This window comes from Bos indicus, chromosome 12 (genome assembly GCF_029378745.1).
Source record: "Bos indicus isolate NIAB-ARS_2022 breed Sahiwal x Tharparkar chromosome 12, NIAB-ARS_B.indTharparkar_mat_pri_1.0, whole genome shotgun sequence".
NCBI classification, from domain to species: Eukaryota; Metazoa; Chordata; class Mammalia; order Artiodactyla; family Bovidae; genus Bos; species Bos indicus.
This window is the reverse complement of record NC_091771.1, coordinates 47,362,638-47,380,681: the sequence shown is the minus strand read 5'-3', so window position 1 is coordinate 47,380,681 and position 18,044 is coordinate 47,362,638. Positions and strand designations below refer to the sequence as shown.

The 18,044-nt window shown below is 39.0% G+C and overlaps 1 protein-coding gene and 1 non-coding gene across 4 annotated transcripts in view; both read right to left on the bottom strand.

Annotated features, from left to right (window-relative positions):
• The window catches only part of PIBF1 (progesterone immunomodulatory binding factor 1), a 230,594-nt gene that overhangs the window by 182,858 nt on the left and 29,692 nt on the right, over positions 1–18,044 (bottom strand). The window lies entirely within an intron of this gene.
• TRNAS-GGA (transfer RNA serine (anticodon GGA)) lies at positions 16,943–17,014 on the bottom strand. Its single transcript has one exon. It is a non-coding gene; the product is annotated as a tRNA-Ser (tRNA).

The following is an 18,044-nucleotide window of genomic DNA, read 5'->3' as shown; positions in this document are numbered from 1 at the left end:
TGTCTTCAGGTAGCTCCTATCAATTCCCAGCAAGCCACAGAACCACTTCTTACCCTACTGCTTCACAGATTTTATATTATCTCTTGGTTTCTGGAGGCATATGATTTTCTACTCTTTGAAAGCAAGCCTCTTGCCACCACAAACAGTAGGAACAAAACAGAAACAGTACAGATGTAAATAGGTTTGTGGCAACAAACTGTGGCAATTTTCATCTGAAGATTTCCACTTTCTCTGTGGAATGAAACACCAACTCATTTACTGAGAAAGAGAGAGAAGGAAAGCTGAGAGCTAGAGATAGGAAGTGCTGAATGCCTAAAATAACTGCTGTGAGAAAGGAGAAAACTAGAAAAAAAATTGAATTACAGCAGTTGTGTGGGCCCATTCGAAGTCAGTAACAATAAACTTATAGCTGTGTTACTGCCTCTGTGCTTTTCTTCAGTAGCGCTCAGGTAGAAAAATCAGGAGTTGAGATTCTGTCAGGCAGTTTCAATAAAAAGGGAGGAAGCAGAGAACACAGACAAGAGAAAGAACACCAACAAGAGAAAGAACATTGACAAGAGAAAGAAAACTTTAAGGCTAAGGCTAAAGATAGTCAAAGCTATGATTTTCCCAGTAGTCACGTGCAGATGTGAGAGTTGGACCATAAAGAAGGCTGAGCACAGAAGAATTGATGCTTTTGAATTGCGGTGTTGGAGAAGACTTTTGAGAGTCCCTCTGAGAGTCCCTTGGACTGCAAGGAGATTAAATCAGTCAATCCTAAAGGAAATCTGTCCTGAATATTCATTGGAAGACCCAATGCTGAAGCTTCAACGCTTTGGCCACCTGATGCGAAGAGCTGACTCACTGGAAAAGACCCTAATGCTGGGAAAGCTAGAAGGCAGGAAGAGAAGGGGATGACAGAGGACAAGATGGTTGGATGGCATCACCAACACAATGGACATGAGTTTAAGCAAGTTCCGGGAGATGGTGAAGGACAGGGAAGCCTGGTGTGCTGCAGGCCATGGGGTCGCAAAGAGTTGGACATGACTGAGCAACTCAACAACAACAACAATAACAACAAAAATTGGAAAAGAAGGAGCAAAACAGGATATTAAATTGACTGAATTCAAAGAAGTAAAAAACTTAATTTTTTCAAACGTAAAAAAGAAAACAAAATTTCCAATCACCAACTCTTTCTAACAGAAAATGTCTAAATAAAAAGTAAACAGGTTTGGTTAATAGCAAGTCTCAGTGTCCTCTTTCAATAAAGGAAAAAAAAAAAAAAAAAACTACACAGGGATATCAAGGACAAACCAAGTCACTGAGAAGATTTCACTGTTTGCAGGTTTCCTCCATATCTAGAATGGAACTGATTTTGATTGCTGGGCTTAATGTCATTTTTACCATCTCCTAAATTATTCATAATAGGAAATAATACAAGGCTACCACTAGCCTGAAAAAAGTCAGTCTGTTATTGTAGCTGTATGTTTCTTGTCTATAACCCTCGGTTTTCTACACACCCACTCTGAAGCTCCTTGAAGTCCTGTCGGATCTCTGGTTACACCCAGGAACCTCACATAGTAGTTACACTGGAAATGCTTGCAGAGTCAACTAACGACTAGGCAGCACTAGCTGGAGAAGGCAATGGCACCCCACTCCAGTACTCTTGCCTGGAAAATCCCACGGACGGAGGGGCCTGGTGGGCTGCAGGCCATGGGGTTGCTAAGAGTCGGACGCGACTGAGCGACTTCCCTTTCACTTTTCACTTTCATGCATTGGAGAAGGAAATGGCAACCCACTCCAGTGTTCTTGCCTGGAGAATCCCAGGGCAGCCTGCTGGGCTGCCGTCTATGGGGTCGCACAGTCGGACACGACTGAGGCGACTTAGCAGCAGCAGCAGCAGCAGCATGCAGCACTAGCATTTAAGACAACAAGCTCAAAATGCAGAAAAAGTGACTTTAACAATTAAGGATTAATAAATGGGTTTTCCAACTGAAACAAAAGATTATTATCATCTGCAAAAAAAACCCAAAAACCTCAGTTGAAACAATGATAACAATGCAATGTATATGAACCCATATTTTCTCAAAGATTCTGAGAAAAGCTGCATGAAAGCAGTTTCCATTTCTTAGTCTTGATGGTGGTTAAATATGTATTATCTGTGTAAAAAGTTAGTCACAATTTCTTTATTAATTGCTTTGTTAAAGAAAAATTTTAAAAAGCTTTAAAAAAGTAAAGCAAGAGACTTCAACCAAGAAAACGTTAACTGGGGAGAAGTTCTGCAGGGATGCTGGTCTTAGGAAGGGAAAGGGAGACATGCATGTGATCGTCACAGCAGAAGAGAAGAGGGCAGAGCCGATGGAAGAAACATTGTTTTTCACTCTATGTGTTTCTCTGCTGTTCAATATAAAAACAAAAAAAAATTATGTTATACAGTGTTTTGGCAAAGTTATCAACTATTAAACCTTTTATATTTAAAATGAGGTCTCTCCTCCACCCAGACTCTTTATTTCCAAACAACAGCAGCGGAGCAGGACATAATTACAGAATTTCAGAGATGAAAGAAGCACGAGATAATCTGGTACTATCTTCTTATTTCCAAGATAAGAACACTAAGGCCTGGAGGGGTTAAGTGTTTTTGTCCTGGATTCCAGATTGAGCAGAGATAGGGCTAGAATTCAGGTTCTTGAATTCATAAATAGTTCATTCCTTTCTTAACTTCAAGTTCCTGATTTTTACAGATTCTATCCGTGGAACCTATAAAACCATTGACTGGAAGTTAATATTATCTACTGCCCAAATCCAGGCTGTTAAAAAAAAAAACAACTTTAACTGCAAATTTTACAGGTTAAAATATGGCACATGCATAATTCATAGTTAATTTTAGACTCCCTTCCTTTAAAATAATTACTATAATTATTCCTTAAAACATATTATAAAAATCATGACAAGATAACATTGAATAAATGTTTTCCACAAAAATAAAAATGTATTCAAAGATTCAATTAAATAGGCATATTTTAAACAATTAGCAGCTGCATAAACCCAAAGGCAATTACTTTAGATACAATTTCTAAGCATCATTTAAATCTTTTGTCTCTCACACCACAGATACTGAGAAAAGAATGGTAACCTATAAGTCAAAATAAATCTTCAATAAATGAAGTGATCTCTTGCCTGGGGAGAGATAGAGCAGCCAAGAGAAGTAGAAATGAAATATAGCTATTCTGAGAACATGAGAATTCATTCCTCAGAACTCTTACAAGTTTCACATTGCCTATAACCTACTCCCAGCAAGTAAATATTGAAAAGAACAAGAAACCTAATTAATCTTTGACTGTTAAAACTGTTCCTTTAAGAAACAACCATCTGTTTGCTACCAGAGACTACTACTTGTTGTTAAGCTCCTCAAGAAATACAATCTTTTTCAAAAAAATTTAGACTTCTTCTTTAAAGTCTTAGGGGAAAAAAAAAAAGACAAAACTAAATATTACTGCTACTGCTAAGTCGCTTCAGTCGTGTTCGACTCTGTGCAACCCCAGAGACGGCAGCCCACCAGGCTCCTCTGTCCCTGGGATTCTCCAGGCAAGAGTACTGGAGTGGGTTGCCATTTCCTTCTCCAATGCATGAAAGTGAAAACTCAAAGTGAAGTCGCTCAGTCGTGTCCGACTCTTAAGCAATCCCATGGACTGCAGCCTACCAGGTCCGCCCATGGGATTTTCCAGGCAAGAGTACTGGAGTGGGGTGCCATTGTCTTCTCCATTAAAAGTAAGCTAAAAAGAACAGGAAAATTTCAATATATGACACGAAAATTTTCAATATCTTTTTAATAAATATAAGCTCAAACAAAAGTTTAAGCTTTTCTAAAGGGAAAAATTTGGGCTTCCAAGGGGGTTCACTGGTAAAGAATCTGCCTGCCAATGCAGGAAACCCAAGATACCTGGGTCGGGAAGATACCCTGTAGTAGGAAATGGCAAACCACTCTAGTATTTTTGCCTGGAAAATTCCATAAACAGAGGAGCCTGGCAGGCTACAGTCCATGGAGTCACTAAGAATTATTTATATAAATTCTGTGTGCACATTTAAACTGTGGAAGTATTTAAAATAATTATGACAATTTACTAGTAAAGCACAGGTGACTTTCTTTTGCCATTAATAATTAACCTGTTGTTGCATCATACATCCTTACTTGCTCAGACATGACTGAGCAACTGATATACATTGTGGAACTATCATACATACTAGTAAAGAGAAGGAAATTTCATATTTTTGATCTCTTTCTTCCCTCTCTTCTCTTTGACATACCATCTGCATCCTCAGGTGACTCACATTAAATAACACGCATCTTTCCCTCTTCTTCTCCATATTCATATACTCATGAAAACAACACAAATGGGAAGATAGGTACCTTGGGTAAATCCTAAAATAACTGATATTCTCCAATTCTTTCTTGTCAATGACTGCAGAAAATTCCAGTGTACACTGTACATTGTTTATGTAGCCATTTTCTTGTTGTTTTATTGACTAGAATTTATTCCTGTCCCTCCTTTTCCCTTCCAGCACCTGCTGCAGGAAACCTCCCTGTGCACATAGTCTTACCTGTTAGTATTTTACTCCATGGGACAAGGTTCCAGCACCACTGGGATTGTTGTGCTGAAGAATGTTTCTTTTTCATTTTAACTGATGTTGCCAGATGTCTTTCCAAGGGACTACAGCAGTTCACTTTTCCACCCCCAATGTTTGTATCTTTTCTCTTATACCTGCATAGATATTAGACCTTTTCCATTTTTGCCAACCTGAGTTCTCATTGTTATTTTAATTGTATAATATTTCCCAAAACGCTAGTTAGTTTGAGCACCTGGGCATTTGGACCTGCACTTTTTGTGAAATGTCTATTTATAGTCTTTCTCCATGTTTCTATTGGGTTGTCTTTTTCATGTTAATCTCTAAGAGCTTTAAACAGTGCTGATACTAACTCTGGCTCATCTACATTGCAATTTTTGTACCAAATGTGTCCTTTAAATATTAAACTTTGCCTGTGGCTTCCTTTTTGCTTTTTTCTTTTAAGGCTTTTTGTTTCTCTGTCTTGGCTAAGACTACTCCAACCTCTAGAACAACACTGTCCAATAGAACTTTCTGCAATGATGACAATGTTCTACGTCTGTACCATTCAACAGGCTAGTCACTAACCACCTGTGGCTAGTAAAACTGGGAACATGAATTTTAATTAAATAGCCCCAAGTGGCCGTGACCATTATGTTGGACAACTCAGTCCAAAACTTAGCTACTCGTAGTTCAGTCCATGAAGGGGCACAGGCTGGGAAGCATCCTCAGTGAACAGTCTCAGGCCCCGACCCAGAACTACTCTGCCAGTTTTCATTTTAACAGGATCCCCAGGTGACTTGTCTTTTACATTAGAGTTTGAGAAGTACTGCTAATAATCATATAAATTAGGAATTTTCAAGACTTTTCTGTGTCCTGGACCCCACTGGCAACCTGGTGAGACTTGTGAACCCCTTCGGAGACTAAAGTTTCTAAAATCAAAAATTAAAATAATGCAGAATTACAAAGGAAACAAATTATAGCTGACCCTTGAATAACTAACAGGTTTGAACTGTGCAGGTCCACTTACACGACGATATTTTTCAATAATAAATACTACAGTATTACACAATCTGTGGTTGGTTGAATCCACAAACAAAGAATTGCTTAATTCTGTGTTAATTCTGTGTGCAAACACAGGGAGGGCTGACTAGAAGGTCTGTGCAGATTTTCAACTATGTGGAAGGTCAGCACCCCATGTCATTCAAGTATTAATTGCATACTGCAGTAAAACTACTGAAATATTTTTTAAAGTTATACATGTTCTTTTAAAAAATTGAGTCTTTTTATTGTCTTTTTTGAAAAAAAGATGTATTTTTTGGCCGTGCTGGGTCTTTGTTGCTGCACTTAGGCTTTCCCTAGTTGCAGTGAGCGGGAGGTAAGGTTCACTCTGGTGTATGGGCTTCTCCCGTTGCAGAGCATCAGGGCTTCAGTTGTTGCAGCTCACAACCTCTAGAGCGTGGGGTCAGGCGTTATACCTCCCAGGCTGTGGCACTTAGGATCTTAATCAAACCGGAGTCCCTTGTACTGCAAGGCAGATTCTTAACCACTGGATCACTGGGGAAGCCTGACATATGACCTTTTTTCATTGCTGCATTAAGATAAGATCTAGTGAGGAGTCTAACAACTACACTAGGTTTGGAATAGCGATGAGCCTAATCTCTAAAGATATTTGTGGTAACTACACCATGATAGGAAAATACCTGAATTCTAATGCTGACAGAGCTCTAGGCAGTGACAAACCTACTGTGGCATTTATAACTAAAGCTCTAAATTTCGGTGAGAAGTGAAAATAATGTTCTTTCCATTCCACCTAGAGGCACGTGGACCCTGAGCTAAGAATTGGCATGATTGTTGAAGTAATGGCCTAGGTTTCCTTCTAAAAATTTTAATCCAACTAGAATTAATACGTGTATATAGTATAAAACTTGACGATCAACATTTTTTTTAACAGATGAGTACCATCCACTTGTGCTAGGACCCTTATACTAAAAAAAACATTCTTTCTCAACTGAATTGAACTATGGCTATTGTGGTAAATCAGTTCAGTTCAGTCACTCAGTCGTGTCTGACTCTTTGCAACCCCATGGACTGCAGCACGCTAGGCTTCCCTGTCCATTACCAACTCCCAGAGCTTACTCAAACTCATGTTCATTGAGTCGGTGATGCCATCCAACCATCTTATCCTCTGTCGTCCCCTTTTCCTTCTGCCTTCAATCTTTACCAGCATCACGGTCTTTTCCAGTGAGTCAGTTCTTCGCATCAGGTGGCCAAAGTATTAGAGTTTCGGCTTCAGCATCAGTCCTTCCAATGAATAATCAGGACTGATCTCCTTTAGGATGGACTGGTTGGATATCCTTGCAGTCCAAGGGACTCTCAAGAGTCTTCTCCAACATCACAGTTCAAAAGCATCAATTCTTCGACACTCAGCTTTCTTTACAGTACAACTCTTACATCCATACATGACTATTGGAAAAACCATAGTTTTGACTAGACAGACATTTGTTGGCAAATGTTATAGTAAATAATTAGATGTATTTCTATATTTTGTTCTACTGATATCTGTTTCTATGTCAATATTACATTTAGTTTTGAAGTATAAAGTGGGATCTTGGTAGGAGCAGCATCTTAACGTCCCCTTCCTTTCACATTTTTTCCACCACATTTTTCTTGGCAATTCCAGAACACTTACTTTTTCATATAAGCTAAAATCATTTATCCAAGCCCAATCCTTGGACAGAATTATCTGTCTTCCACCAAAAAAATCAAATACAGAAAATCAGAAAATTCTTGGGATACAGAATAACTGAATTTAATTAATGTATTAATATGGGGGAAAAAAAAGCTACTTTTATAAGTTTTTCTCCTAAGACATGGTGCTTCCAGGTTCAACAATACAATTTAATAGTCCTCTTCATATAAGCCTACTATCTGCATCATGAGTTAATTATTTTCCCCCAAGTCCATATCTACCAGTTATTTCTCTAAATCTAAAGAAATGCTATTGATCACTTATACAATTCTGCATTAAATTTAGGTGGTATCTAATAGAAAAAAATTTTAATCTCCTTTCAAAAGTTAACATGAATAGTTTTTCCTTCTTAGTGCATCTGCCAGGGCCCTCCAAGACCATGTTAGATAATAATAAGCAACCCAAGTCTGTGTCTAGTTACTTATTTTTACAGAAAAAGTTCTATAGTTTTGCCATTTAGGATAAAGTATTTTGCTAACTTTTTTTAAAGTAAATACTTAGAGTCCTTATTAGGAATGTTCACTGAATTTTATCATCTTTTCTCATTTAATGATACAATTAAATGGTTATTCTTCTTTAACTTGCTGATGCAACAGTTTATCCTTTCTGTCCTAAAATATACTATATTAGACATAAAGCACTATTCTTTTGATAAAATGCTAGAATTCATTTTTGAACTTCATTTCATTTTGAAATTCATTTAGAATTTCTGCAACTTTAGTAGTAAGTGAAAATGGCTGATGGATTTGTTTTGTATCATCTTTCTCAGAGCTTTCCATCTTTTTCAGTACTAGTTTGGTATAGTTTAATTACGGGCTTCCCGGCTGACAGAATGGTAAAGAATCCATCTGCCAGTGCAGGAGATGTGGGTTCGATCCCTGGGTAGGGAAGATCCCCTGGAGAAGGAAATGGCAACCCACTCCAGTACTCTTGCCTGGGAAATCCTATGGACAGAGGAACCTGGCAGGCTGTAGTCCATGGAGTTGCAAACAGTCAGACACAACTTAGCGACTAAATGACAACTGTTTAATCAACTGGAATCAGCTATCCTTATAGAAATCAACTGAACCTATCAGGGCAATATATTTGTGAACCTGGAGTGCGCGCCCTAAGTCACTTCAGTCGTGTCCTTCTCTTCATGATCCTATAGGCTGTAGCCTGCCAGGCTTCTCTATCCATAGGATTCTCAGGCAAGAATACTGGAGCAGGTTACCAAGCCTTTCTCCAGGGGTTCTTCCTGATCCAGGGATTGAACCTGCATCTTTTACATCTCCTGCACTGGCAGGCAGGTTCTTTACTGCCACCTGGGAAGTCTGGCGAATCTGGTAACTTCATCAATAATACACCTTTACTTACTGTTTCCCTTGGACTGCAAGGAGATCAAACCAGTTAATCCTAAAGGAAATCAACCCTGAATATTCACTGGAAGGACAGATGCTGAAGCTGAAGCTCCAACTCTGGCCACCTGATGCAAAGAGCCGACTCATTGGAAAAGTCCCTGATGCTGGGAAAGACTGAGGGCAGGAGGAAAAGTGGGCAACACAGGATGAGATGGTTGGATGGCATCAGTGACTCAATGGACATGAGTTTGACCAAACTCAGGGAGATGGTGAAGGAAGGGGAAGCCTGGCATGCTGCAACCCATGGGGTCACAAAGCATCAGACACGACTGGTGATTGAAGAATTCACTGTGTAATACCTCTGTGGTAATTCTTCTCTTCAAGTTCTCCACTTCTACTTATTGTGGTAATCTATATTTTGTTGGGACATTTCTTTCAGTTTTTAAGACTGTCACCACAGAGCTACAGGCAATATTAATTAATGTCCAATAATTCCAAACTCCTTATTTTTACTGTTCTTTTTTCTTTCTAAAATTGACTACTATATGCTTTTATTTTTTATCCTTCTCGTTAATTATAAAAGTAATTTAAGGCTACAGATTTTCCTCTGGCACAGCTTTAAATAAGTCTAAAAGATTTTGATGTAAAATGTTCTTGTTTTCATATTTTTACTTATTCTATGATCTAAAAAGTGTTTTTCTTGTTTATTACTTTTGACCTAAAAAAAATGTTTAATTTCCAAATTTATTGCCAGTCCCCTATAAATGACCACTACTAAATTAAAATAAAAATAGGAACTATTAAATCTGTCCCTAACATTTAACTCTTTCACTATGTGGCCAAGTATATACATGATCGTTTTGTAAACTTTTCATTGAATTTAATTAATTAATTAATTTACTGGCCACCCTATGTAGCTTATGGGATCTTAGATCCCCTCAGATCAGATCAGATCAGTCGCTCAGTCACATCCGACTCTTTGCGACCCCATGAATCGCAGCATGCCAGGCCTCCCTGTCCATCACCAACTCCTGGAGTTCACTCAGACTCACGTCCATCGAGTCAGTGATACCATCCAGCCATCTCATCCTCTGTTGTCCCCTTCTCCTCCTGCCCCCAATCCCTCCCAGCATCAGAGTCTTTCCTAATGAGTCAACTCTTCGCATGAGGTGGCCAAAGTACTGGCCAAAGGTGGCCAAAGTTTCAGCTTTAGCATCATTCCTTCCAAAGAAATCTCAGGGCTGATCTCCTTCAGAATGGCCTGGTTGGATCTCCTTGCAGTCCAAGGGACTCTCAAGAGTCTTCTCCAACACCACAGTTCAAAAGCATCAATTCTTCGGCGCTCAGCCTTCTTCACAGTCCAACTCTCACATCCATACATGACCACAGGAAAAACCATAGCCTTGACTAGACAAACCTTTGTTGGCAAAGTACTAGGAGGAATTAAACCCTAAGCACTGGACAGCCAGGGAATTCCCTTTATTGACATTAAAAAAAAAATTATCCCTTGGCCAAGGAATTTTAAACTCTATTATAACAACTAAATCAAAATTATTGATTGCCTCATTTCTTCTAGCCCTGACTCATTTTTATGTCTATAAGATATATTCAATTCAGAAGGAAGAATATTATAAACTTTCCTATCATTACTATACTTTTATTAATTTCTCCTTGTTTTTCTAAAACCCTTTTCTTTATGTTTCTTGATTATTGTTGTTGTTTAGTCTCTAAGTCTGTCTGACTCTTTGCAATCCCATGAACTGCAGTATGCCAGGCTTTCCTGTCCTTCACTATTCCACAGGACTTGCTCAAACTCATGTCCACTGAGTCAATGATGCCACCCAACCATCTCATCCTCTGATACGTAGAAGTCTATAGCCAAAGTATTGGATCTTTAGCATCAACATTAGTCCTTCCAATGAATATTCAGGGCTGATTTCCTTCAGGATTGACTGGTTTGATCTGCTTGCAGTCCAAGGGACTCTCAAGAGTCTTCTCCAGCAACACAGTTCAAAAGCATCAATTCTTTGGTGCTAACCTTCTTTATGGTCCAGCTCTCATATCCATACATGACTACTGGAAAAACTATAGCTTTGACTACACAGACCTCTGTCGGCAAACAGATGTCTCTGCTCTTTAATATCTTGTCTAGGTTTGCTGTAGCTTTCCTTCCAAGGAGCAAGCATCTTTTAATTTCATGGCTGCAGTCACTGTCCACAGTGATTTTGGAGCCCAAGAAAATAAAATCTGTCACTGCTTCCATTTTTTTTCCCTTCTATTTGCCATGAAATGAGGGGACTGGATGCCATGATCTTAGTTTTTTAAATGCTGAGTTTTAAGCCAGCTTTTTCACTCTCCTCTTTCAACCCTCATCAAGAGGCTGTTTAGGTTCTCTTTACTTTCTTCCATTAAGTGGTATTATCTGCATATTTGAAGTTGTTGCTATTTCTCCCAGCAATCTTGATTCCAGTTAGTGAGTCATCCAGCCTGGCATTTCTCATGACATATCCTGTACATAAGTTAAATAAGCAGAATGACAATAGTCAGGCTTATCGTGCTCCTTTCCCAATTTTGAACCAGTCCATTTTTCCATATTCTGTTCTAACTGCTGCTTCTTGACCTACATACAGGTTTCTTAGAAGATAGTTAAGGTGGTTTGGTATTCCCATCTCTTTAAGAATTTTCCACAATTTGTTATGATCTACACAGTTAAACAGTGGAAACAGTGGCTGACTTTATTTTGGGGGCTTCAAAATCACTGCAGATGGTGACTGCAGCCATGAAATTAAAAGATGCTTACTCCTTGGAAGGAAAGTTATGACCAATCTAGACAGTCTATTAAAAAGCAGAAACATTACTTTGCCAACAAAGGTTCATCTAGTCAAGGCTATGGTTTTTCCAGTAGTCATATATGGATGTGAGAGTTGGAATGTGAAGAAAGCTGAGCACCGAAGAATTGATGCTTTTGAACTGTGATGTTGGAGAAGACTCTTGAGAGTCCCTTGGACTGCAAGGAGATCCAACCAGTCCACCCTAAAGGAGATCAGTCCTGGGTGTTCTTTGGAAGGAATGATGCTAAAGCTGAAACTGCAGTACTTTGGCCACCTCATGCGAAGAGTTGACTCATTGGGAAAGACTCTGATGCTGGGAGGGATTGGGGGCAGGAGGAGAAGGGGACAACAGAGGATGAGATGGCTGGATGGTATCACTGACTCGATGGACGTGAGTCTGAGTGAACTCCGGGAGTTGGTGATGGACAGGGAGGCCTGGTGTGCTGCGATTCATGCGGTCGCAAAGAGTCAGACACGACTGAGAAACTGAACTGAAGTAAACAACAACAACAAAAGAGACTTGTGTGCCCAGTCCATGAACCTGCCACAATAAAATCCTAGGCTGTTGATTTAAATTGAGATTCTTAACTTCATCTCAAACCAAAATCAGAACTTACCAAAGTATCTAGGAATCTAAGTTTTAAGGAGCACGTATTCAACTTAAATGTAATATAGAGAGGCAAAACTATTACTGGAAAATTCTTAAAGAGATGGGGATACCAGACCATCTGACCTGTCTCTTGAGAAACCTGTGTGCAAGGAAGCAACAGTTAGAACTAGACATGGAACAGCAGACTGGTTCCAAATAGGAAAAGGAGTACGTCAAGGCTGCATATTGTCACCCTGCTTATTTAACTTATACGCAGAGTACATCATGAGAAACGCTGGATTGGAAGAAGCAGAAACTGGAATCAAGATTACCGGGAGAAATATCAATAACCTCAGATATGCAGATGACACCACCCTTATGGCAGAAAGTGAAGAGGAACTAAAAAGCCTCTTGATGAAAGTGAAAGAGTAGAGTGAAAAAGTTGGTTTAAAGCTCAACATTCAGAAAACTAAGATCATGGCATCTGGTCCCATCACTTCATGGCAAATAGATGGGGCAACAGTGGAAACAGTGTCAGACTTTAGTTTTGGGGGCTCCAAAATCACTGCAGATGGTGATTGCAGCCATGAAATTAAAAGACGCTTACTCCTTGGAAGGAAAGTTATGATCAACCTAGACAGCATATTTAAAAGCAGAGACATTATTTTGCCAACAAAGATCTGTCTAGTCAAGGCTATGGTTTTTCCAGTGGTCATGTATGGATGTGAGAGTTGGACGGTGAAGAAAGCTGAGTGCCGAAGAATTGATGCTTTTGAACTGTGGTGTTGGAGAAAACTCTTGAGAGTTTCTTGGACTGCAAAGAGATTCAACCAGTCCATCCTAAAGGAGATCAGTCCTGGGTGTTCATTGGAAGGACTGATGTTGAAGCTGAAACTCCAATACTTTGGCCACCTGATGGGAAGAGTTGACTCATTGGAAAAGACCCTAATGCTGGGAAGGATTGGTGGCAGAGGATGAGATGGCTGGATGGCATCACCAACTCGATGGATATAGGTTTGGGTGGACTCCAGGAGTTGGTGATGGACAGGGAGGCCTGGCGTGCTGCAACTCATGGGGTCGCAAAGAGTCGGACACGACTGAGCGACTAAACTGAACTGAATGAATTTGTCAGATACTCTAAAATAACTATAACTGATGAGTATCATCATATCATGTATCTAACAAGGGAATTTTAAATTCACTTTTGGGCAGGATAAAAAAGAAACTTAAGAAAACAAACAGTTAAATTAATCCCTGAAATGAAAAAAAACCTGAATCACAAGTATGTATCATTAATGAAATACTTCATTTTCATTCAAATAAAGACAGGATTATTCAGGTATAAATACTTAAGATGAGCCTCAAGGTAATCTTGCAGAAGTTTTCTCAACAAATGTAACTATGTTTCCGAAACAAGGAAGTTCTTTGAACAAAACACTTTGGTTTCCTAGTTACCAAAGCTCTCATAAGAGAAAAATATTTCATCATTTCCCTTTGGAACTTTGGGCTTCCCTGGTGGTTCAGTGGTAAAGAATCTGGCTGCCAATGCAGGAGATGTGGGTTCGAATCCCTGGTCTGGGAAGATCCCCTGGAGAAGGAAAGGGCAACCCACTCCAGGATTCTTGCCTGGGAAATCCCATGGACAGAGGAGCCTGGAAGGCTATGGTCCATGGGATAGCTAGAGATTCAGACATAAGTTTGGGACTAAACAACAACCTGAAACTTCATGTCACTGCACGCAGACTCATTAATGCCTTATTGGTATTCGCACTTATTTCTTTTGAAATGAAAGAAGCATGCTGAAAATAACTCTACAATAGCATAACAGCTGCAAATAGCTTAACTACATGCACTGGACCAGAATTCTGACCTGTTACAAAGAGATTTCATAAATAGAAAATAAAAGTACAGCACTTATGAAAACACTAAGTACTATACACAAGTTCACATACGTAACAGCTCAAAATATGCTATAATTAGACTATGTTACTGACACTTAAAGACTCTAAACTTGAAGTAAAAGATGAGCCTTATTTTCCAGTGTTAGTATCTACAATAGATATTATTTCCAAATAACTAAAGATGTAGAAAAAATTAATGAAAGAAAATTCAAGAAATCTACTAAAATTGGTGACTTCTTTTTTAAAGGTCAAAAAATCACCTTCTATTACATTTCTAAATTAGTTTTTCACCTCATTATCTGCCATGAGGTAGCAGAATATATGAATAAAAGCATAACTAACTGTGTACTTGTGGGGCTTTAACATCTCTGAATGTATCTGTTAGGTATAATTATGATATCAGGGTTAATAACTGAGACATCTTTGATCTGGCATATTATGCCAGAAAAGTTTGCTTCTTAAAATTCTATCTCCCAGTTATAGATCAACTGAATTTTATTAGGAAGACATATTATTTGATTGGTTTAAGGAAACAGATATGAAATAAGAAATATAAAGGAAAATAAGGTAACACAGTAAAGCTTTGGCAATGACAGTATTTTCTGAGTAGCCCAAAACTGATTATAGAAATCAATGGATATATGCTGCCACCATGTGGTAAAGAAAATTAAGATCATTTTGGAAAAGACAAACTTAATCCCACAGTCTTAGTAGAGTGGAAAGTTTGTTTCCCTAACTCCCAGTTACAAAACTCAGAGACATAACTAACAAATATCTTAGTTTCTCTTAGTATCCATGGGACTGTCATGATCCTGTCATTTTTGAGGCATTTATGTTTGTCAACTGTTGCTTCCTCTTTTAAGTTTCTATTAATTTACTACTTGTTTTATGTTCTATTTTTTAAAGGTCAAAAAGTCACATTCTACTACATTTCTAAATCAGTTTTTTATCTCTTATCTGTGGGTTTTTCCAGAAGTCATGTATGGATGTGAGAGTTTCTTTATAGAAAGCTGAGTGCCGAAGAACTGATGCTTTTGAACTGCAGTGTTGAAGAAGCCTCTTGAGAGTCCCTTGGACTGCAAGAAGATCCAACCAGTGAATCTTAGAGGAGATCAGTCCTGAATATTCACAGGAAAGACTGATGCTGAAACTGAAACTCCAACACTTTGGCCACCTGATGTGAAGAACTGACTCATTTGAAAAGACCCTGATGCTGGGAAAGACTGAAGGCAGGAAGAGAAAAGAACAACAGAGGATGAGATGGTTGGATGGCATCACCAACTCAATGGACATGAGCTTGAGTAAGCTCTGGGAGTTGGTGATGGACAGGGAGCCTGGCAGGCTGCAGTCCATGGGGTCACAAAGAGTCGGACATGACAGAGTGACTGAACTGAACTGTTCTATGAAATAATACCACCCTCGTGTATTTGTCCCGAGTTTCTCCTCTTGCAAGTCAATCCTCACCTTATGTGATTTCATGATTTTGTGATTTCTATGAACTTCAGTTACATTTTCCCCAGCTTTGGGGTTCATTTGACCCATCTTAATCTGTGTATGTCCTCAGATAGTCAACTCGGTTGCCCAAATACCAGATTTTAGTTTCTAAACTCTGAACTTTATAGCTATATAAGGAATTCAACAATTATTAATAAATAAGATGTGCAAACAACCAAAGTCACAATGTCCAAAACTGTACATTTTGTTCAAGGTCTAGTGATGCATTTTATTTTACTTTTAATATTTCCCCTAATAATGCCTATGAGAAACCTAGATAGCATATTAAAAAGCAAAGATCACTTTGTCAAGAAAAGTCTGTATAGTCAAAGCTATGGTTTTTCCAGTAGTCATGTACAGATGTGAAAGTTGGACCATTAAGAAGGCTAAGTGCTGAAGAATTGATGCTTTCGAATTGTGGTACTTGAGAGTCCTTTGGACTGCAAGGAAATCAAACTAGTCAATCCTAAAGGAGATCAACCCTGAATATTCATTGGAAGGACTGATACTGAAGCTGAAGCTCTAGTACTTCGACCACCTGATGCAAAGAACTGTCTCACTGGAAAAGACCTGATGCTGGGAAAGACTGCAAGAGGAGAACAGGGCGGCAGATGATAAGATGGTTAGACAGCATCACAGACTCAATGGACGTGAATGTGAGCAAACTCCGGGAGACAGTGAAGGACAGGGAAGCCTGATGTGCTGCAGTCCATGGGGTCACAAAGAGCTGGACACTACTTAGCAACAGGACAACAACAAATAATGCCTCATGAGTCATCACCCCTGTCAGTACAAAGTTAAAAATGTTGAAAGAAAGACTAACAAAGCCAAGGTTCTTTTTAGAGAAAACAGCGGGTTTCAAAGCCAAATATTGCACATGCACAGAATGTATTTTCTTTTTCTTCACTTGTGTTTCAGACAAAATTGTAAGGTGGTTCCATTTCTGGTGATGAATCTGTAAGTTCCATCTGACCAACCCTACTAGCAATACAATCTCAAATTCTGGCAAAATATACAACAACCACCTGAATGCATAAGAAAGTGACCCAAATCAGGCAGATTCTGGAGGGATATAATCTACCAGAGGAAGAATGGAACAGCACTGGGTGAATTTCCTGGTGTCTCCTTTAAAAAAAAAAGCCTTTTAGCTGGAAGGCAGAGCTACCACGTGCCAAGTAAGATGACAAATGTGTAAGAGAAAATCCTTCATCTTTCTAGCTTGAAGAACCAGAAAACAGAGTATGGGTAACTCAGATGCTCTAAAGTGAGGAGGGAATTCTAGAGACAGAGAAGGGAAACTCCATTCTGTGGATTATCATGTCGTGTCGTGAAGTCGCTCAGTTGTGTCCAACTCTTTGTGACCCCATGGACTGCAGCCTACCAGGTTCCTCCCTCCATGGGATTCTCCAGGCAAGACTACTGGAGTGGGTTGCCATTTCCTTCTCCAGGGAATCTTCCCAACCCAGGGATTGAACCCAGGTCTCCTGCATTCCAGGCAGACGCTTTTACCTCTGAGCCACCAGGGAAGCCTCTGCCAAATATCTGGCTGACCTCTGAACAACATACAGGTAGGACAGACCCAAGCAGTCCTACTTAGGCCAAAAAAAAAAAAAAACTCAACTGAAATTTCACATGCTGCCCAAGAGACAGAGTATACAGCTTGAGTATAAATTAGTTAAATTCCTGCTACAACAAAAACATCAGTAACTGTCAAAATGCAGTCTATCCAACATAGCAGTTGTACTGTTAAGATCTACATTTACTCTATGATTTAAATAAACAATTTGAAAAGTTACTTGACCTTTGAAGAAACAGGAAAACGTGACCCATTCTTAAAAGAAAAGACAGTCAACAAAAACCAACTCTGAGGTGACCCAGATTTTGGAATTGGCAGAGAAAGATTTTCAAGTAGAGGTTTTAACTATTCTCAGTGGTATAAAGGAAAATATGCTCATAATGAAAATACAAATACCAGAGCAATAAAAACAATAATAAACAACACATAGAAATCTAGAAGTAAAAAATATCACTCTTAAATTTTACCTAAGAAAAAACAAAAATGTATGTCCATACAAAGCCAATGTTCAAAAGTCTGGAGCAGCTTCACTTATAATGTGTTCAAAGTGGAAATAACTCAAATACCCATCAAGGAAGAATGAATATATCCATACAATTAAATATTCCCCAACAATATAAAGGAACTATTGATACATAAAAAAAAAAAATCTGGCAATTTCTCATAAATATTACTGGTGGATGGACAGATTAAGGTAAGTATAAATTATCAGGCAGAAATTAGGTGTTCCCTGTAAAATTTTTTCTAGTTATCTATAGCTTGAAAACTTTCATAATAAAACAGAAAAAATTACTCTCTCTAGGGCTGCTTGGAGAAGGCAATGGCAACCCACTCCAGTACTCTTGCCTGGAGAATCCCAGGGACGGGGGAGCCTGGTGGGCTGCCATCTATGGGGTCGCACAGTCGGACACAACTGAAGCGATGCAGCAGCAGCAGCAGCAGCAGCAGGGCTGCTAATTATTTTTGAATGTGCTAATTTT